The sequence below is a fragment of the Salvia miltiorrhiza genome, chromosome 1 (assembly GCF_028751815.1).
Source record: "Salvia miltiorrhiza cultivar Shanhuang (shh) chromosome 1, IMPLAD_Smil_shh, whole genome shotgun sequence".
Lineage (NCBI taxonomy): Eukaryota > Viridiplantae > Streptophyta > Magnoliopsida > Lamiales > Lamiaceae > Salvia > Salvia miltiorrhiza.
The window spans coordinates 11395301-11416290 of NC_080387.1; the positions used below are offsets into that span (position 1 = coordinate 11395301).

The 20990-nt window shown below is 41.2% G+C and overlaps 1 long non-coding RNA gene across 1 annotated transcript; it reads right to left on the bottom strand.

The window, feature by feature from the left end:
- Window positions 1-10090: 10090 nt before the first annotated feature.
- LOC131006596 (uncharacterized) lies at window positions 10091-11317 on the bottom strand. Its single transcript, XR_009095622.1, has 2 exons — window positions 10904-11317; window positions 10091-10383 (listed from the first exon to the last, which is right to left on the bottom strand). It is a non-coding gene; the product is annotated as an uncharacterized LOC131006596 (long non-coding RNA).
- Window positions 11318-20990: the final 9673 nt, after the last annotated feature.

Here is a 20990-nt window from a genome sequence, read left to right on the forward strand (position 1 = left end):
ATTTGCAAGATATAACAAGAGGCTAATCAATAGAGCTCAAACCCTACCTGTCGGACTACCGGTTGCAGGAGCTCGGTGGCACGGCCTGGGCAGGAGGCTGGAGCGGCGGCCTGGTCGCGCAGCAGTCGCACGCAGCAGTCGCGCAATAGTCGCGGCGCTTAGGCAGGGCGGCGGACGGAGGGCGGTGGATGTCGTCGGACGTCGGAGAGGTGAAGGAGGCGGACGGGATTCAGGGAGGTGGGAGGAGGCGCAAGAATTAGGGTTCTTCCTTTAGGATTCTAAAACTGATTTTCTAATCTAAATTTTTAATTTTAATTTACAAATATATTATATATGATATATATATATATTAAATAATTAATAAAATAATGTTCGGTTATTCGGTTAACCCGTTCAGTTTTTCGGGTTAACCGATAACCGAAATTTTCAAAAAAACAATAACCGAAACCGACCCAATACCCGAAATTTTCGGTTATTGGATACCCAAACCCGGGAATTTCGGTTCGGTTAATTGGATACCCAAAACCCGATAACCATTTAGACAGCCCTAGACGTACCAGTATAGACAAGTAGTCAAGATAAACCACTTCCATCTATACCGCAGCCTAAACTAATGACTTGTCCTAAAGTCATTTCGGCTGTGATTATTTTATATCTCTTAAGGTTATTCCAATTATATGATCTTCTGTGATCTACAACACACCATATAATCTACTTATAAAGAGATAAGGAACATACATGTGCAATCATGAACACAATCAGATAGGAGATTAGATAGTGGTAATAGGAAACATTGTATACAAGCATAAAACGTTCTTGCTTTACAGTATACAAATCCAACAATCTCCCACTTATACTAAAGCAAACTTTTAGTATACAATGTGTCTAAATACTAGCTATTACAACACTATCACTTCTCCCACTTATACTGAAAGTTTTTTTTTCTAAGTGGGTGACATCAACCGCAAACTCTTCGAAAAAGGGTCAGCTAAGTTCTCCAAGGTATTGATCTTCTCAACCAGCACATCTCCTCTATTTACGATTTCTCGTATGATGTGGTACTTTCTCTCTATGTGTTTGGTCGCCTTGTGGGTCCTGGGTTCCTTAGAATTTGCCACTGCACCCGAGTTATCACAATAAATTATGATACTCTTAGGCAAATTAGGTACCACTCCTAGATCCAAGAGGTAGTTTCGGAACCATACAACCTCTTTAGCAGCTTCGGAAGCAACTACATACTCGGCTTCTATGGTGGAGTCTGCAATGCACTTCTGCTTTGCACTCCGCCATGATATGGCTCCACCTCCCAAGGTAAACACATAGCCAGAGGTAGATCTCTTCTCATCCCGGTCAGCCTGGAAATCTGAATCGGTATAACCCAAAGGAGTTAGACTGTCTGACTGGTAAACTAGCCTATAATCTCGAGTCCTTTTCAGGTACTTGAGAATATGCTTTACCGCAGTCCAGTGTCCTGGTCTAGGGTTGGACTGATATCTCGCAACCATGCCAACGACATAGCAAATATTAGGTCTCGTGCAAAGCTTTGCATACATGAGGCTACCTACAGCGGAAGCATATGGTACCTTCATCATTTCCTCAACCTCACTAGGCGTCTTAGGACACATGTCCTTAGACAGAGAAATGCCATGTCTGAAAGGTAGCAACCCTTTCTTGGCAGTTTGCATGCTAAAACGAGCAATCACAGTATCAATGTAGGACGCTTGAGATAAGCTCAACATCCTTTTCTGGCGATCACGAACAACCTTGATCCCCAGGATGTACGCTGCATCTCCTAAGTCCTTCATTTGAAACTGTTCGGATAACCACTTCTTTATGTCCGATAATAGCGCCACGTTGTTGCCAATGAGGAGGATATCATCTACATAAAGTGCAAGGAAAACCACGTCACCATTGGCATCTAAACGGTACACACAACTTTCATTTTCACAACGAGTAAATCCATAGGATTTAATGACCTCGTCGAAATGTTTGTTCCATGACCTCGAAGCTTGCTTAAGTCCATAAATGGACTTCTTCAACTTCCATACAAGATGCTCTTCGCCCTTCTTCACAAACCCTTCGGGTTGCTGCATATAGATGTCCCTTCATTTTTCAAGGAAACCGTTTAAGAAAGCAGTTTTGACATCCATTTGCCAAACTTCAAGGTTCATGTGGGCTGCTATGGCAAGGAGTATTCGGATAGACTTAAGTATGGCAACCGGCGAAAAGGTTTCATCGTAATCTATACCCTGTTCTTGGGTATAGCCTTGTTGGATTTGTATACTAAAGCAAGAACGTTTTATGCTTGTATACAATGTTTCCTAAGTTCACAATTTTATCTTCTATCTGATTGTGTTCATGATTGCATATATATGTCCTTTGTCTCTATATAAGTAGATTATATGGTGTGTTGTATATCACAGAAGACCATATAATTGGAATAACCTTAAGAGATATAAACTGATCACAGCCGAGATGACTATAGGACGAGTCATTGGTTTAGGCTGCAGTATAGAAGGAAGGAGTTTGTCTTGACTACTTGTCTATACTGGTACGTCATAACGTATTGATAGGATCACAGTGACATGTATTCTTCTATCTGACATAAGTGAAGAATCAAGATCTCGGTGACTTAATAGAATCTTAATACTAATATGATTTCAAATATACATGTTGATTCGTATATCACTTTGACTTACTATGGGTGAGAGTTATATAGTAACTTGAGTACTCTGTATCTTGGGTGATAGCGGTCAATACATGATATTTGATTATCTGTATTAGTACCCATATCCGGTATAGGATAATGACATCCCCTTAAGGAGCTCAATAAGGTTTATTGCGTTAAACCCTACAGGTTGATTAAGTTCAGACGCAATAATAAAGTTTGAGTGATACTGTTTAAGGATTACGAAGAGATTAATTAATTTAGGCTGTCAGAGCTCTAATTAATTAATAGATGTCAGATATTTTAAATACGGGGATTTAATAAGTCTAAATACAAGCCCCGACTCATCATCGGCAATAAAGGGGTAAGTCAATATTAGTTCTTCAGTGGAATGAACTAATATTTACAATTAATTATGGTCTGGGCTGACCATGGAGAATTAATTTATTTGAGGCCCATCTTTAGTCCTTGTATCTGATCTCTGGACTGGCCCAAAGACTCCTGAGCCCAGGAAGCAGTAATTTTTGTCCACCACCTCCTTGTGCAGCGCTAGATTGTATTTTATTTTAAATATAAATATTGCTATCTGCTCTCAGTATCAAGCTGTACAACAAAAAATTAGGGTTTGAGAGAGCAGTAAAAGAGAGGGGGCGGCACTAAGGGTGGCAGCTAGTGCTGCTTGGGAATTCTCATAGCTCGTTGTCCAGCCAACGTTGAGAATTTAGCGGGATAGAGTTCAGAAGATCTGAGCTGGAGTCAGATTTCTGCAGGAAATCAAGTTCTGGCAGTGTCGGGAAAACGGCCATAACTTCTTCCACAGAACTCCGATTCAGGCGAAACAGGCGGCCCCGGAAAGCCCTCTCCAAGACGAAAAGTCATATTTCTGGACAAAATACGATTTGAGGACGTTTGAGGCTTCAAACGAAGGCTTGAAGCTGACTGGTCTGTTCAGCTTTGAATTTGACGAATTCTTCTGAATTCTTCAGGTATTTTTGAACTCCAATGTGCAGCACTTAAATTTAATAGGAGCATGCTAGGTTTAATCGATGTATGATGAATTAAGATAATCCAAGAGACGATCCTTGGGAAAATCGAGTATTAATTAAGTTTAATTCCTTCAATTGGTATCAAAGCCCGGATTAGTTTTCTTGGCTCTGTCTGATAATTCGCGTTCGATTAATATGTGCGAGTTTTTATTTTATTTTTCTGCTGCTGTTCTACGTGGTCTGTTGATTCGTGGGATACGTTGTTTTGACGTTGTAATCGTTTTTCCACTACGAGAAAATCCGTGGCTAGATTAGAATTTCAATTTATTTTGTTTTTCGGCTGTAATCTGTAATTATGGTAAAACGAGACGAGAACGACGACGATTAGACAAGGAACGGAGAACAGGTTGTAGGAGTGGGAGGCGGAACAGGGTTGTGCTGTCACACAAACCCTAGTTTTTGCGAAGGGCAGCGCTCCTGCGCTCAGACCAGCGCTGCGGGTTCAGATCAGCGCTGCAGGTCAGAGCAGCGCTGAGGGTCAGAGCAGCGCTATGGGTCCAGACCAGCGCTGCAGGTTCAGTGCAGCGCTGCGGGTCTGCGCATCGCTCTAGGGCATAGCTGGATTCAGCTGCGTTTCCGCGCAGAGCTGAATTCAGCCATGCTCCAGGGCAGAGCTGCGCAGCGCTCTAGAGCAGAGCTGGATTCAGCTGCGCTTCCGCGCAAAGCTGAACTCAGCCATGCTCCAGGGCAGAGCTGCGCTATGCTCCAGGGCAGAGCTGCGCTGCGCTCCAGGGTAGAGATGGATTCAGCTGCGCTTCCGCGCAGGGCTGAACTCAGCCATGCTCTAGGGCAGAGCTGCACTGCGCTCCAGGGCAGAGCTAGATTCAGCTGCGCTTCCGCGCAGGGCTGAACTCAGCCATTCTCCAGAGCAGAGCTGCGCTGCGCTCCAGGTCAGAGCTGGATTCAGCTGCGCTTCCGCGCAGGGCTGAACTCAGCCTTGCTCCAGGGCAGAGCTGCGCTGCGCTCCAGGGCAGAGCTGGATTCAGCTGCACTTCCGCGCAGGGCTGAACTCAGCTATGCTCCAGGGCTGAGCTGCGCTACCAGCAGGGCAGAGCTGGATTCAGCTGTGCTTCCGCGCAGGGCTGGACTCAGCTATGCTCCAGGGGCTGAGCTGCGCTACTAACAGGGCAGAACTGGACTCGGCTGCGCTTCGGCGTAGGACTGGGCTCAGCTACGCTCAAGGCTGAGCTGCGCTACCAGCAGGGCAGAGCTGGACTCGGATGCGCTTCGGTGCAGGGCTGGGCTCAGCTACGCTCAAGGCTGAGCTGCGCTACCAGCAATGCAGAGTTGCGCACCCGGCAGGGCTGCGCTGGCTGCGCTCCCAGCAAGGCTGCGCTAGGCAGCATTTTTCGCTGTGGCGCATGGACTTCGAGGCAAACCCTAGGGGTCCCAAACCCTAGTTTATCAAAGACGGGCCTGACGGAGCTGCTTGGGCCGAGTTTTACGTTTTTGAGCTTTTCTTTTCTGCTTTAAATGTAATAGATTAGAATTGGGATTCCACGAATGGGTCACAAAGAACTTTTTTTTTTTGTTATTTGCATGTCGTAGTGTTAATCATTTATGCTCTTTACCTGCTGTTTTTGTCTTTGCGTGTTAATATGTGTTTATTAACCGCGCTTAGACAACCATGCTAGGTTTATTGTTTTCTTAAGCATGTTTTAGAATTCTGCGAGCATGTTTTACGTGTTGCGTTCTAGAAGAGCATGTTTAGGATTATGTGTTGAGCATGATCAAACCTTTTGAAAGAAAAAAGACTAAGTTGTATTAATAATTTTATAGATGATTAAAAATTATTTAAATTTCCACAAACGGTCTCAAGACAAAGTATTTTACAATGTGAGTAAACGTCCACATAATCGTAGGCTTACTTCATGTTTGATTTCACAAGTTTGTCAAGATGTCAATTAAAAATATTTAAATTCATTTAAGTGGTGGGAGTTATGCGGTAAACGTCCACACGATCGTGGCTTACTCGTATAATTTTTCACGAGTACTTTAGTGGATGGAATTGAATAAGATAACTAAGAAATTAAATTGAATGCGGCATGGTCCTTGTGAGTATGTCATATTCGAGAATTTAATTTCAAAGTTAGATTGTGGTTATTACTTAATAATTTTTATTCTTAAAATTATGTAGACCTCCACAAGCGGTCTCAAGACAAAGTGATTGAGGATGTGAGTAAACGTCCACATGATCTTGGCTTACTTCATGTTAGATTTTACAAGTTTGTCAAGTTGAGATTTCTATTAAAAACATTTAAATCCATGTAAGTAGTGGGAGTTATGCGGTAAACGTCCACACGATCGTGGCTTACTCGTATGATTTTCATAGGTACTTTAGAGGATGAATTTTAAATAAGATAACCAAGAGGTTAAATTGAAAGCGGTATGGTCCTAGTGAGTATGCTAATTTCGAGAATTTAATTGTTGAGGTTAAATTGTGGTCGCTGCTTAGATAACATTTCAAGTACAATGTACAACTCCCCATCGGAGTCCCTTCTTGAATATAATTTTCAAGGTTAAAAATGTGGTCTTTGCTTAGATATCATATCAAGTACAATGTACAACTCCCCGAGGAGTCCCTTCTTAATGATGATATGGTCCAGTTAAGGTGCCAACTATTAATTTCCTTTGTCAAAAGGTTAAGTTGACATGGATGGAAATTAAACGACTAGGTGAATAGTCTGGTTGAGGGGTTCATGTGTAAACGTCCACACGATCGTGGCTTACTCGTGAGATTCCTTGGGCAATTGGAGGTTTCATCAATATTGTTTTATAAAAAGGTTACAATATTATTGTTACGAATTATGTGATTCATGTTCTTACATGTTTAATTGTTTACTTTCAGATATGTCTATGTCTCCTATTGTTTATTTATTCTTGCAAAAAGTCTTTAACCGGTCTATATCTATATATATATATATATATATATATATATGGAAACGCATTTTGGAGTTTATCTTCATCACAAACTAGCACAATTTTTGTGTTGCTTACTACTCTACATTCTATTTGTTCGAACGATGAGACAACTAATGGGAAAAATGAACTACATAAAAGGTGGCATGTGACGAATAATGTGGCTGAATGCTATATTATGAGAATAATGTCACAAATCTTGCATCTATAACATCAGGGCATGGGCGATGCTCTTAGCATCATGCTGAATCTTAAGAAAATGTTCGGAGAGTCGGACTGGGCTACTCGTTTAAATTTGATGAGAGTAATCTTGTTATTTTTATGAACGAGCATAGCTCAGTTAACGAGCATGTCATGCACATAGAAAACTTGTTTGATGGACTTGACTTGCTCAGTGGGAGTATCGACGGTGAGGCAAAAGTCGATATTATCCTGATTTATCTTCCCGAGTCTTTTGATTAAGAACTTTCACCTCAACGTTGTTATGAGCAACAAGGATAATACTCTTTTTGAGTTGTTGAATGCTCTAGTTACGGTTAAGGAAGTTGTGGGAGAGAGATGTGCAAGCACTTATTATTGCCAAAGGAGAGCCATCTACTTCGTCGAAAGACGGGAAGAAGAAGGGTCCAAGAGGCAAGAAAGACAAGGGAAATAGTGGGAGTAGTGGTGTGATAAGATTGAGTAATTGGAGAGTTGTTTTTTCAATACTCAAGGAAAAGGATTAAGGTACTTCACTTGCTGTAGTAACTGAGACATGTCAGCTCGTTTTCTACTCAGTTGTGAGTAGTGGATAACGAGAAAAACTGATAATGATTGTTGTACCTTGCATGGCTTTTTAAGCTGACAAGGAAGCTGAAAAGTGATGAGTTGATTGTCTTCATAGGCAACGTGACTAGAGTCGCAGTTGTTGCAATTGGAGACTTGTCCTTAAGTTCTAAAGACATAGTTTAGTTTTTGAGAGAGTTCCTTATCATGTTCCAAAAGTTTGAATAGATGGATACTATGTCATTTTTGATAGTGGTGTCTCTATCATAAGAAATGACAAAGTTGTCTATTCTAGTATTTTAAACATCTCTCTTTATACTATAACTTGTCTACATAATACCTTTATATTGCATATACATCAGCAAACAAAAGAAAGAGAAAAGTTAAGGCTAATCTCTCATGAGGATCTTACACATATTGATACCCTAGATTAGGTCACATCTATCTTAACAGGATCCAAAGGCTCGTGTCTAAATAGTACATTGGATTCAATCCAGGTTGTACCATTTGGAACCTGCGAATCCTGTATAGAGGAAAAGATGGAGACCGGGTCATTGATGGCGAAGGGGATAAAGGGCCAATAATGTGTTAGGAATGATCTTTTCTGATTCATTGTCAGTGTTTGGGATTCCAACCCATTTTACTACACCATGTAATCCCTATATAAGATGGTGTGGTGGAGAGAAGAAACAGGTCACTCTTGGAAAAATATGTCCGATGATGAGTTATGCATCTTTGCAATTAGTCCTAAAGAATCAGAAAGTGGTTATTAGCAATGACACACGATTCTTAGAAGTGGACTATGGGAATAATAATCACTAATCCAAGTCAGATAGTGTGCTTCAAGAAATTGAAGACATTAGACAGGCGATTCCATCACCCAAGCCAAGTGTGCAAGAGTTTTGTACCACAAGACACGGCACGCACTGTTGACACACATGTGCCACCACAGATCCATTGTAGTGGGAGGGTTGTGGGATAACCCGATCGATTTATGTTCTTGGGAAGATCTTTGGATTCAGTCCCTGTTAGTGAATATAAGATAATCGACCGAGATATCTACTTGGAATTAGTGGGAGACGAGAATGTAGATTCCTGGCACGCCTCAATGGAGCAATCCATTAAGAATATGGGTGTATACTAGAAAATCTTGCTACCAGGAGGCAGTAAAGCCTTAGGTTGTAAGTGAGTATACAAGATAATGACAGGCCCGAATGAGCAAGGTCGTAGCTGTCGAAGCTAGACTGGTGGCGAAAGGTTATGCCCAGTATAAAGGTATAGGTTATGATGATATTTTTGCCAGTGCCATGCTCAGAACATTCGGATCATTTTACCCGTAGCAGCTCACTTAAACCATCGAAGTCTGGCAAATGGATGTCTTATATATTACCTTGGAAAAGGTAAGGACATCCATGTGCAACGACCTGAAGGTTACGTGAGGGAGGGAGGGAAGCATCTCGTGTCAATCGCTCTCATGTCATCGGTGATGTGGTTTATCTTGCATTTTATGTAGATAATATCCTCCTAATTGGCGACAATATGGAGCTATTGTCAAGACATAAAGTAATGGTTATCCGAACAGTCTCAGATGAAAGACTAAGGAGGTACAGTATACATCTTTGTGATCAAGGTTATAAGGGATCACTAGAAAAGGATGTTGGGCTTATCTCGAGTGTCTTACATTGATACTGTGAATGTTCGTTTTAGTATGAATACCGCCAAGAAAGGATTGCTACCTTTTAGATATGGCGTTCCTTTATCTAAAGACTATGTCTTAAGATGCCTGTTGAGGTTGATGAAATGAAGGCAATATCCTACGTTTCCGCAATGGATGGCATCATGTATGGATTGCTATGTACGAGACCTGATATTTGCTATACAGTTAGTATGGTTGTAAGATATCAGTATAGTCCTAGTTAAGGACATTAGATTATGCGGAGTCGAATTTCCAGGCTAACCGGAACAAAGAAAAATTACCTCGAGCCATGTGTTTTCCTTGGGAGGTAACCGTTATGGTTTGACCACTACATCCAGGATCTAAGAGCAATTCCTAGTTAGCGTGAGAGCATCACCTTCGCGATAACTCAAGTGCAGTTGCAAACTTTAAGGAATCCAAGAACCACAAGGGGTCAAACACATGGAGAGTAAGTACCAAGTAATACGATTATTTGTAAATTGAGGTTATGTGCTCATAGAATGAATTAACATGTATTGGAGAAACTAACTAATCCTTTCACAAAGGGCTTATCGCAAATGGTCATTGAAGGATGGGAATGCGATTGATGCCACCCACTTAGGAAACTTTAAGTATAAATGGGAGAAGTGTTAGGAGTTGAGTAAATAGACACATTGTATATTAAAAGTTTTCTTTAGTATAAGTGGGAGATTGTTGGATTTGTATACTAAAAGCAAGATCGTTTTATGCTTGTATACAATGTTTCCTAAGTTCACTATTTTATCTCCTATCTGATTGTGTTCATGATTGCATATGTATGTCCTTTGTCTCTATATAAGTAGATTATATGGTGTGTTGTAGTGTCGCAGCCCGAAAACCCGACACTAGTAATAGTGGGGTACGAGTATCGATACGACTATTTTTAAAGAATAAAAGATAAGAGGAACTAGGTGAACGTCATGCGGAAGCTCACGTAAAAGCATGCTAAGGAAAAACTTCATAAAATTAGCCCAAGGGTAAAATCGTCAACATTGTCATAACTTTTTAATTATTAGGAATTTCACGAACAAAAACAAAACGCGTATAGTTCATTTTTCATAAGGAAGCATAATTTGCAGAGTATCGCAGCAAAAGGCGAACCGATTATATGTATGAAGACACATAACCGTGAGTGTATTGCTTGATCTCAAAAGAAACTAAGTAATTCAAACATCAAGACTCTATTATCATAGAGGCAAAATAGTAATTTAATTTACATCATTTGAAACTCTCCCCCATCAGCACCAGTCCAATCTCACTCCCAGCTTAGCCTGCACATTTAGAAATACATGCAGGGCGTGAGTACATAATGCTCAGTGGGCAAATGCCGAAAAACAAGAAAGGTGCTCTTAGAGCTATAGGTTTGAAACTTGCCACATCTCAGCAATACACAGAAATAAATTAGTATTAAAAGAATCTGTGCATGCAGTTTTCATAATTAACATCATAAATAAGTGTCTGCAGACAAAGTATACGTCATGTATGTACCGCATCTACAACTCATCATCATAATTAAGGTACTGAGAAGTAGGCCTCCCTCTCAAGTACCGTGACCGGCCGACCCGAAGACGGCTCACAGTCACCTCTGTGCACAAAATCCCGCTTGTGGCAGGACCGAATTCGTCTCATCAGTAGAGGGTAACACACAAGCTCAACATCAAAAATTTGGCAAGTCAAACAGTTCTCAAATATCATTTATCTCAAAACATTTGTTAATCTCATAACATCATTATATCATTAAATCATTTTAGAAAGCTCGGATAATATTTGTATACTCAAAATATTGCCCACCTGAAGTCCTTCGCTTATTCTGGAAAGAAATCAGGCAACTTACTTCTTCGTCTCGCTCGGGCCTTCATATGTCATCATCACATCGTCATCGTCATCGAAGGTTCATGTGATAAAACAAACCTTAGTCAGAAACTCAAATTCTAAATCCAATCTCTTCTTTACTCTAACTTCTCACTCAACGTCTATTTACCCGTTAAAACTCAATCCCTAGGTATACTTGGCTTCTAAGGATTCACACGTCCAATTTTCGACTTAACTCTCAACTCGACTCAAACTCATAGCAAACAAGCACATAAACAAGTATAAGCACTTAAGCATATTAAAAACACACATAGACAAGTCGAAAACAAGCTTTACTCTGCACTGACTCAACTTTAAAACCTCACCAGACTCTGTACAGAACTCTCCTGGGGTCGTAACTCATACCAAAAGAAACCTCTTCGCGTCTAGTTTCATTTAAAAAAAAGTAGGATCAAAAACTCCAAGTATTTTAGGAGATATGACTGTTTTACTACAGTCTACCATATTCGGCAGTTTTTAGCAACCGAAAAGTTTGATTTTTGAAAAATAGTAAACGTTGTCAAAACGGTCTGAAATTTTGTGGGTACTTAGCTAGGACACTCAGGTCTCAACCATAAAAATTTGGGTTCCAGAATGCTAAGGAAAGCTACTGGAAACGACGACTCTATTGGCTACTCACCGAACAATTCGGCAGAATGTAGCAGTTTTAGTTTTACATTTTATAAAAATAGCAAACGAAGTCCAAATGACTTGAAATTTTACCAGCAGGCTCAAGACTCTCAAAAAGACCTACCATAAAAGTTTCAGCGCGTTTGGGTATCAAGAACCCCTCGAAAACAGTAGGTCAGTGTGTCGTGAAAAACGACTCCGAAACATACACACAAGCAAACATGCTCAACTCAACATTTATACAAAGCAAACACATCAAAACTCATTTTAAGCACTTAAAGCACTTAAAAACATTCAAATACATCAAAATACTCGTAATACTCAATCTCGACTCTTTTCTTTCATCATCCACTCAAATCTCATAGAAAACACTTCAACGAACATATCTAACAAATTCCTTTTCAATTTCATACTCGAAATTTCTCAAATACTCAAATATGATCATTTACATCATATAACTCATTATTCTCATATTTACTCTCTTTTTATCATAAAAACTATATTTATTACATTTTTATGAAAATCCATGTATCAACATAAAACTCTTAGCAAAACATGGATAAAATTCTCATAATGATCATAGAGCAAATTGAACCTTATTTTATCAAGCATCAAACTCACCTCATATAAAAACTCAAAAATCATACAAACTAAACTAAGCCAAAATTTTATTTAGCCTACAATAGACCTAATCAAAAATATACAAAGACACTACTATCATGCTTAAAAACATATATCTCAAGCAAAATCACTTAAATAACACATAGACTAAAAAGTCCTAATTTTTACTAAACTAACTCTTTGAAATTTTTACAAACACATACAAATCTTTAATCAACTCATAGATCTTTCATTTTTAACCAATTATTTTCACATCAAAACCATCAATTCACCAATAAGGGCATATATACACATATCCCTAATTTTAGTAAACTAACCCACATCAAAAACTCCAATTGACATCATATACTCAAATTAATCCATCAATCATCATCATATACACCTCATAGACTCATTTACATCATCAATTTATCATTTAACTCATTAACTCAAAAGTTACCATTTTTGGGGTAAACTAACTTCCATCAAAGTTTCACATCTCATGACACATATTTCACAACATATATCAAACATCAATATACATTACATAACTCTCATTTTTCACCCCCAAACAAGAAAAGAAAAAGAAAAATTTTGAAAGGGGTGAAGACCCACTTTTTCGAAAATTTGGAAAAGAAAAGGGAGGGGTGATTTTCTTGCTCATCTTTCAAGAATACACTCACATAACATCTTTCAAACAAGATTTTAGGGAAAACATGGTTACTTACCCAAGTTCTTACCAAAGTTTACACTTTCTCACTCTAAATTTTGAGGCTCTTCTTCAAGGAATCTCTTGATCAAATGAGGATAGATAGTGTTTATGGAATGTTTTAGAGTGATGTGAGGTGTTTGGTAGTATGCTTCGAAGGTTTGCTCTAATGGTGGAAAATGGTGGAAGTGTGAGGTGAAGAAGATGAGTGTATGTGTGTGTTGGGCGAAAATTGTAGTGAGGGAGAGAGAGATGGCCGAAAATTTTAGTGAGGGAGAGAGGGATTTGGCTTTGCAAGATTGAGAATGATCTTGCAATCTTTAAAGGAGATTTGCAAATCTTATGAAATATTTGCTAATTAATGAATGATCTTTCTCTCTCTAATCTCTACACTCTCTCATCTCATACTCTCAATCTCTACTCTCTCAATTCCATACTTAGCAAAATTGAGACATATAACATATGGTATGGGAAATTAAATAAAGTGTGTGAAAGGTGATTAAATAAAAATCACAAAACTATGGTAAAGTCACTCATTAATAAAATACCATAGTATAATTATTCATGTGACCAAAATAATGATCATAGCACTATTATTAGTGCACTCACTCAACTATAATATTCCTCTTCGTAGGAAAAATAATTTAAAAAAAATATTATGCCCGGAAAAATTTTCATAAACCGGCATCATTCGATTTCTCGATAAAAATAACCCATACTTGCTTTGGAAACTTAATCAAAATTCCAAATGCTAAGGTCTCGAATAAAAATCATAATAACTCGGTCACAGTGACACACATCACGAAAATCACATAATCGATTAGTCACGTAATTTCACATAATGTCACATCAAAGCAGTCGGCAAAGCAAACAAACTAGACATCTCTCGGACCGACTCTTTTCATCAAGGTTCTCACTCTTTCTTCCTCGACTCTAGGTCAGACTCATTATACCTATTCTCTTTAATAGGTCAATCAAACTCTGATAACTCAGTATCTGGTAAATCTATTCCCGGTAATCGGAAATAAAATTAAAATCTCAGCTCAATTCAATCAGCATCTCTATCTCAGCTCATTTCTCGAATCTCATCATTCTAACTCTATCCTCGGTTTAGTCACTCGTATCTCTATTTAAAAGACAATCTGTCTTATCTAATCATAAAAAAAAGTCTCGCGTCTCAACATCTCAGTTCTCTCAATAGTGTTAAGGCACTATCTCACATCATAGGAAAAGTACGGGGTGTTACATCCTACCCCCCTTAAAAAAAAATTTCGTCCCGAAATTTGAGTTATTCACCTTCGGGAAAAAGCTCTGGATACTTCTCTTTCATCTTCTCTTCAAGTTCCCATGTTGATTCTTCTTGACCGTGATGTCTCCATTGGATTTTCACCAAAGGAATCGACTTGTTCCTCAATTGTTGAATCTTCCGGTCCAGAATAGCATCAGGTCTCTCTTCATAGCTCAAATCTGGTTCCAGGGATACTTCTTCTTGATGAATGACGTGTTTTGGATCAAACACGTACTTTCTCAATTGAGAAACATGGAAAACGTCATGGACGTTCGCGAAGCTCGGAGGCAACGCTAGTTTATAGGCTACAGGGCCTATCTTTTCTAATACATCATAAGGTCCTATATACCTCGGTTTAAGTTTTCCTTTCACTCCAAAACGGTGAACTCCTCTAGATGGGGAAACTTTTAGAAAAACCTTGTCTCCCTCTTCAAAATGAATCTCCGTCCTTCTGGTGTCTGCATAAGATTTCTGACGATCTTGTGCCTCTTTTATTCTCTGTCGAATCTGTCTCACAATAGTGATCATCTCTTCTATCGCGTCAGGTCCAAGTACCTTCCTTTCTCCAACTTCATCCCAATAAAGCGGAGATCTACACTTTCTTCCATACAAGGCTTCGTATGGGGCCATGTTGATAGTTGACTGAAAACTATTATTGTAAGCAAACTCAATCAGGGGCAAAACTTGCTCCCATTGGCTTCCTCTATCAAGCACTACAGTTCGGATCATGCCCTCCAAAACCTGTATAGTCCTCTCGGACTGTCCATCTGTTTGCGGATGAAACGCTGTACTAAAATTCAATTTAGTACCCAACTCTTTCTGCATGCTCATCCAAAATCGTGAAGTAAACTTCGAGTCTCGATCTGATGTGATCGTCTTCGGTACTCCATGCAATCGCACTATCTCTCGGATGTAAATCTGAGCTAACTTGTCAGATCCATAAGTAATCTGAATCGGTACAAAATGTGCACTCTTCGTCAATCGATCGATGATTACCCAAATAGCGGTATTTCCTCTTTTTGACTTTGGCAGTCCTGTCACAAAGTCCATGGCTATATCACTCCATTTCCACTCTGGAATTTCCAATGGCTGTAACTTGCCATAGGGTCGTTGGTGTAACGCTTTCACTTGCTGACAGGCTAGACATCTTTCAACGAAAGACGCTATCTCTCGCTTCATTCCTTCCCACCAAAACTTCGTTCTCAAGTCTTGGTACATCTTCGTACTTCCTGGGTGTGCAGTATAAGGGGTGTCATGAGCTTCACTCATGATTTCATTCTTCAGCTCCTTTTTATCGGGCACACACAGTCTTCCCTCAAACAAAATGGCATTATCTGCCGCCTCTTGATAATTCTCCACTTTTTCGGTTCGAATCCTCATTCGTAACCTTTCCATCTTCTCATCCTCTCTCTGAGCTGTGACTACTCTCGTTCGTAAGTCAGGTGTAATGCTCAGTGCAGAAATTACTATTCCTGTCGTTTGTGGTTGTATTACTACCTCCAAATTCATCTTCTTGAATTCCTTGATCAGGTTCTCTTCTCGAGTAAGGAGAAATCCTAACTCTCCCTGATTCTTTCTGCTCAAAGCGTCAGCTACAACGTTAGCTTTTCCGGGATGATAATTTATCCCGCAATCGTAGTCCTTCACCAACTCTAACCATCTTCGTTGTCGCATGTTCAGATCTTTTTGCTCAAAGAAATATTTGAGACTTTTATGATCAGTGTATATCTCACACCGTGATCCATAGAGATGGTGTCTCCAGATCTTCAAAGCATGCACTACGGCTGCTAATTCTAAATCATGCGTCGGATAATTCACCTCGTGCGGTCGCAGTTGTCGTGAAGCATACGCTATAACTTTTCCTTCTTGCATCAGTACACAACCTAGACCATGCTTCGATGCATCAGTGTACACTGCATATTCTTTGTCTGCTTTCGGAACAGCTAAAACTGGGGCAATAGTGAGCCTCTTCTTCAGCTCTTGAAAATTTCGCTCACATTCGTCCGTCCAGACGAATTTGACTTCTTTCTTTAGCAGGTGCGTTAATGGCTTAGCGATTTTTGAAAAGCCCTCTATAAAACGTCGGTAATATCCTGCTAATCCCAGAAAACTGCGTATCTCGTGCGGTGTGGTTGGCGATCTCCATTCCTGTACCGCTTGAACTTTCGCTGGGTCTACCTCAATTCCTCTCGCTGAAACGATATGGCCAAGAAAATTAATTTCTTTAAGCCAAAACTCGCATTTGCTAAACTTCGCATACAGCTTTTCCGCTCGTAAACTTTCCAACACGATCCTCAAATGCTCTTCGTGTTCTCGTTTACTCTTCGAGTAAATCAGGATATCGTCTATGAAGACTAACACAAACTTGTCTAAGTATTCGTGAAAAACGCGATTCATGAGATCCATGAATACTGCCGGAGCATTCGTCAAACCGAAAGGCATAACTATAAACTCATAGTGTCCGTATCTTGTACGAAATGCCGTCTTTGGAACGTCTTCCGATTGTATTTTCAGCTGATGGTATCCCGTTCTCAAGTCGATCTTTGAAAAGGTGCTCGCTCCCTGTAGTTGATCGAACAGATCATCGATTCGAGGTAACGGATACTTATTCTTCAATGTCACTTTGTTCAGCTCTCGATAATCGATACACAGCCTTAAGCTTCCATCCTTCTTTTTGACAAAAAGAACTGGTGCTCCCCACGGGGAAACACTAGGTCGAATGAAGCCCATATCTAAAAGTTCTTGAAGTTGCAGCTTCAACTCTTGCAACTCAGCAGGGGCCATTCTGTATGGTGCTTTCGACGTCGGTACTGCACCAGGCTCTAAGTCGATCGTAAACTCGAGTTGTCGGTCTGGGGGTAATCCTGGTAAAGTCTCAGGAAAAACGTCTTTGAACTCTCGCACGATCGGCACGTCATAAACGTTTGCCTTGGACTCGTCTCTCTGGTTCAGATATACAACGTACGCGGTTGTATCCTTTCTTCGCAAGAGCTTTCTTGCTTGCAATGCCGAGATGATCGGCGTCTTCTTCCATTTTCCTTCAATGCCAATGAAGGAAGTAGGTTCTTGGCCAGGTGGCTGAAAAGATATCCGTCTCTCCTTGCATTGTATCTTGGCATGATTCTCCTCTAACCAATCCATTCCCAAAATTATATCCAAGTGCCACATAGGCATCAATCTCAGGTTTCTAGCCTCGAGCTTAATCGATTCTAACTTAAATTCTAAGTTAGGGCATACGTGCGAAACCGTAGTAGTTCTGCCTATAGGTGTGGTTACTCTTAGAGATTGTGGGGCAGGCTCTACTTTCAATTCTAAGGTATCGACACAAGTATGTGAGATAAAAGAATGCGAAGCTCCAGTATCAAACAAAACTACGATAGGCACTCCTTTCAACTCGCCTATACCTGTCAAATTTCTTTGATTCTTCTCTGGTGCCTTCTGATCCAGTGCAAACACCCTCTGGTGATGCTGTTGATTTGCCTGCGGGGCTGGTGGTTGCCTTTTTGACTGACGCGGTCGATAGGCTTGTTGTTGTCGTTGTGGCGGAGGTAGCGGTAAGATTCCATCCATTGCTTTGAGTTGTGGCCGGAATTGGTTCGATCGTCCTCCGCTCCCACTTGGCTGACGATTCGGACACTGGTTCGAGTAGTGTCCAACTTTTCCGCAGGTGTAACAGGCATTCTGTCCCATTTTACACTCTCCCAAATGGAGTTTATTGCACTTCGGGCAAGGCGGTAATCCTCGCGGTCCTTGAAAAACTGCTGCTGGGGCAGCTGGGCCAACATAAGGTCGTTTATCTCTGTTCTGAAATTGTGGTGGCACATTCTGACTCTGCCACGGCTTCTTGGGACCTTGATTTCGGTCGTCCCATTTTCTCTTGCCCTTTTGGCTTTGTCCAGAAAAAGGATGATTTCCCGATTGAGCATTCGGGTTTGATTGTGGAATCGAGCCTTGACTCGGTCTCTCTGGCTGCATTGCCAGTTCCATGTCTAGCGCTCGGTTTAAAGCCTCAGCGTAGGTTAGCGCACTCTGACTCGCTAAAACGACTCGTATCTCTTGCTTTAATCCGGAGCAAAACAGTTCTGACATCTTTTCATCTGTATCTACTCGATATGGAGCATATCGGGCCAAATCGCAAAATTGTCGGTCATACTCAGCTACCGTCTTACTCCCTTGCTTCAAATTTACAAACTCCATCTCTTTCTTCTTTCGATAGCTTCAGGGTATGTATTTCTCACAAAGAGCTTCTTTGAACTGCTCCCAGGTAAGAGCTGCTATCTGCACCTCGTTCATCGTCTTCTGCTTCGCTTCCCACCAGAAATCTGCGGATCCCTTAAGTTGATACGACATACACATGAGTCGCTCAGCGTCATTACATCGAAGGAATCTAAAAATTCTCTCCATACTTCGAATCCACTCCTCGGTTTCAGCGGGATCTCCTGATCCATTGAATGTTGGTGGATTTTGTCGCAGAAAAAGTTCCTCTACCCTCCTTTCTTGTTGTGGGGGAGGTGGTGGCGTGGGATCTCTCTGCTCCTCTTCCTCCTCTTCTTCTCGATCTATGTTCCTTCTGTTCCCCCTTCTTCTCGGAGGCATACTATAAAGGAAAAAAGAAACATATAACTATCGGCTTCGAAACTAGCCGTTTGTCATAAAAAAAAAACAAATAAGCGATTTCTGTTTTTCTCACTTCGCTTCTATATCTCTTTTGAAAAACTCAAAACTCTCAAAAATTCTCGTCTACTCAATTTCTCGTCTATCAACGATCATTATTCTCATCAACCTCTATTTCTCGTTTATCACTATGCATCAACATCATCATCATTCTCAAAACTCTGATAAGGAAAGTAAAACTCACTAATCATCAACATCTCAGTATATATATATATAGGGAAAATTGCCTCTTCCTCGAGGGCTTTTACAAAAGTAGGATCCTATATACAACGGTCCTAATACTAAAATGATGCTCTAGCTATACAAGCATCATAGGTACTAAGCACCTATAGATATATGCTATCTACATATACACACTATACTATGCCTCTCTACATATATATATATATCAACTATGCATCTATACATAAATGCGCGTCTACTAAATACACGATCACCAGTCGTCATCTCCTGCAATCCTGCTCGTCGCCTCGTCATAATCCATGTCCTCACTCGGCTCCGTCTCCTCGTCCTGCTCTGCCTCCTGACTCCCGTACTCGTCAATCAGTCGATAGACGCTGTCATCACTCGGCTCATCCTCAACGTCCGTGTCCATCATCGGTCCAAAAACCGGCACCTCGGGAATAGGTACCCATGTCTCAACTCCGTCGGCTGTAGTGTGACGCTGCAACGGCTGAGTCCGTCCGTATCCGACCGTCATCTCTGGAGTCTCCTCATCCGGGTCCTCCTCATCACTGTCAAGGAGTATGGGCCGAGAACTTCCCTCCTGGGCGTCTCGGGACGGTGGGTATAAAATCGAATGCATATATGTCTGAAAGGCCAAAGTGCCAGGCTCAGGTAGCGGGGCAACCCTCGGATATGGATCGAAGGGGACATACTGCATCTCAGGCTCGGTGGAAACAATCGGCTGTGCCAACTCAACCGGTGGCAGTGGCGAAGATGCCGTCGCCGGTGTCCAATCCCAAGGCGGTAACTCGGCACTGGAAAAAGGAATGAGTGATAAAAACGCAAACGGGTCATGCTCTACCACTGGAGAATACGTCTCAAAGGTAGTCGGCTCGGAAACAACAGGCTCAGATAGAACTGGCATCGGATCAACTGGAGGTGGAGGTGCAATCGGAAACTGCTCCTCGGGAAGTGGGGGCACAACAAGTAGCTCCCTTCCCTGGGCTGGTCCCTCTAACTGTCCATACGGCGGTGGAGGTGGCTCGTCAAAAGCAAAATAGCGGTGGCTCAACGTCGCGATGAAACCACGGAAATCGGCGCTCACTAACCGCCCAAACTCAGTCCTCCTGATATACTGCGGCACCAGCGAAGCCGCCCAGTCTTGCCATCCGAGTGGCAACTGTGGAATCAGGTGAGTAATAGCCTCAGCCTCGTCTATCCCATGGGCACTAGCCTCCAACCAGCGTCGGTGGTAGTACGCTAGAAACTCCCCAAGAGTATCGCCCTCTCGCAGTCCAGTAGTCCTGAACCATCGGCGCATCGCCTCGCTGTATCGTCTCTGTATCGATGCCTCCTCTTGACTCTGCATCCTGTAAAATATCACGTTCATTAGAAAATGGATACGAAACTTACTTGGTACATCTCAATCAACAACATACTCGTCCTCGTTGGATATGGTGGGGCATCAGCTATACTAGCCTCAACATTTCTCCTCATATTCCACATCAACTGCCTCATATCAGATTCCATCCTCTCAAACAATTCCGTCATCAAAACAATTCATAACTCATTAGTGAAACAAACTCAACTTTCAATCAAGAAAGCGACAAGAAACAACATCAACTTCGTACCTCGTTTAAGCCGGAGGAGATGGGGTGCTGGGGTTTCGTTTCAAACTAACTCTCTCAAATTAGTCTAAGAATTCAAAGTAGACTAGTACTCAATTTTAAAAGAGTAGAAGCAATCAAGGGTTCAACTTAGTCAAGCAATAGACTCAGAGCAGATGACCTGCTCTGATACCACCCTGTCGCAGCCCGAAAACCCGACACTAGTAATAGTGGGGTACGAGTATCGATACGACTATTTTTAAAGAATAAAAGATAAGAGGAACTAGGTGAACGTCATGCGGAAGCTCACGTAAAAGCATGCTAAGGAAAAACTTCATAAAATTAGCCCAAGGG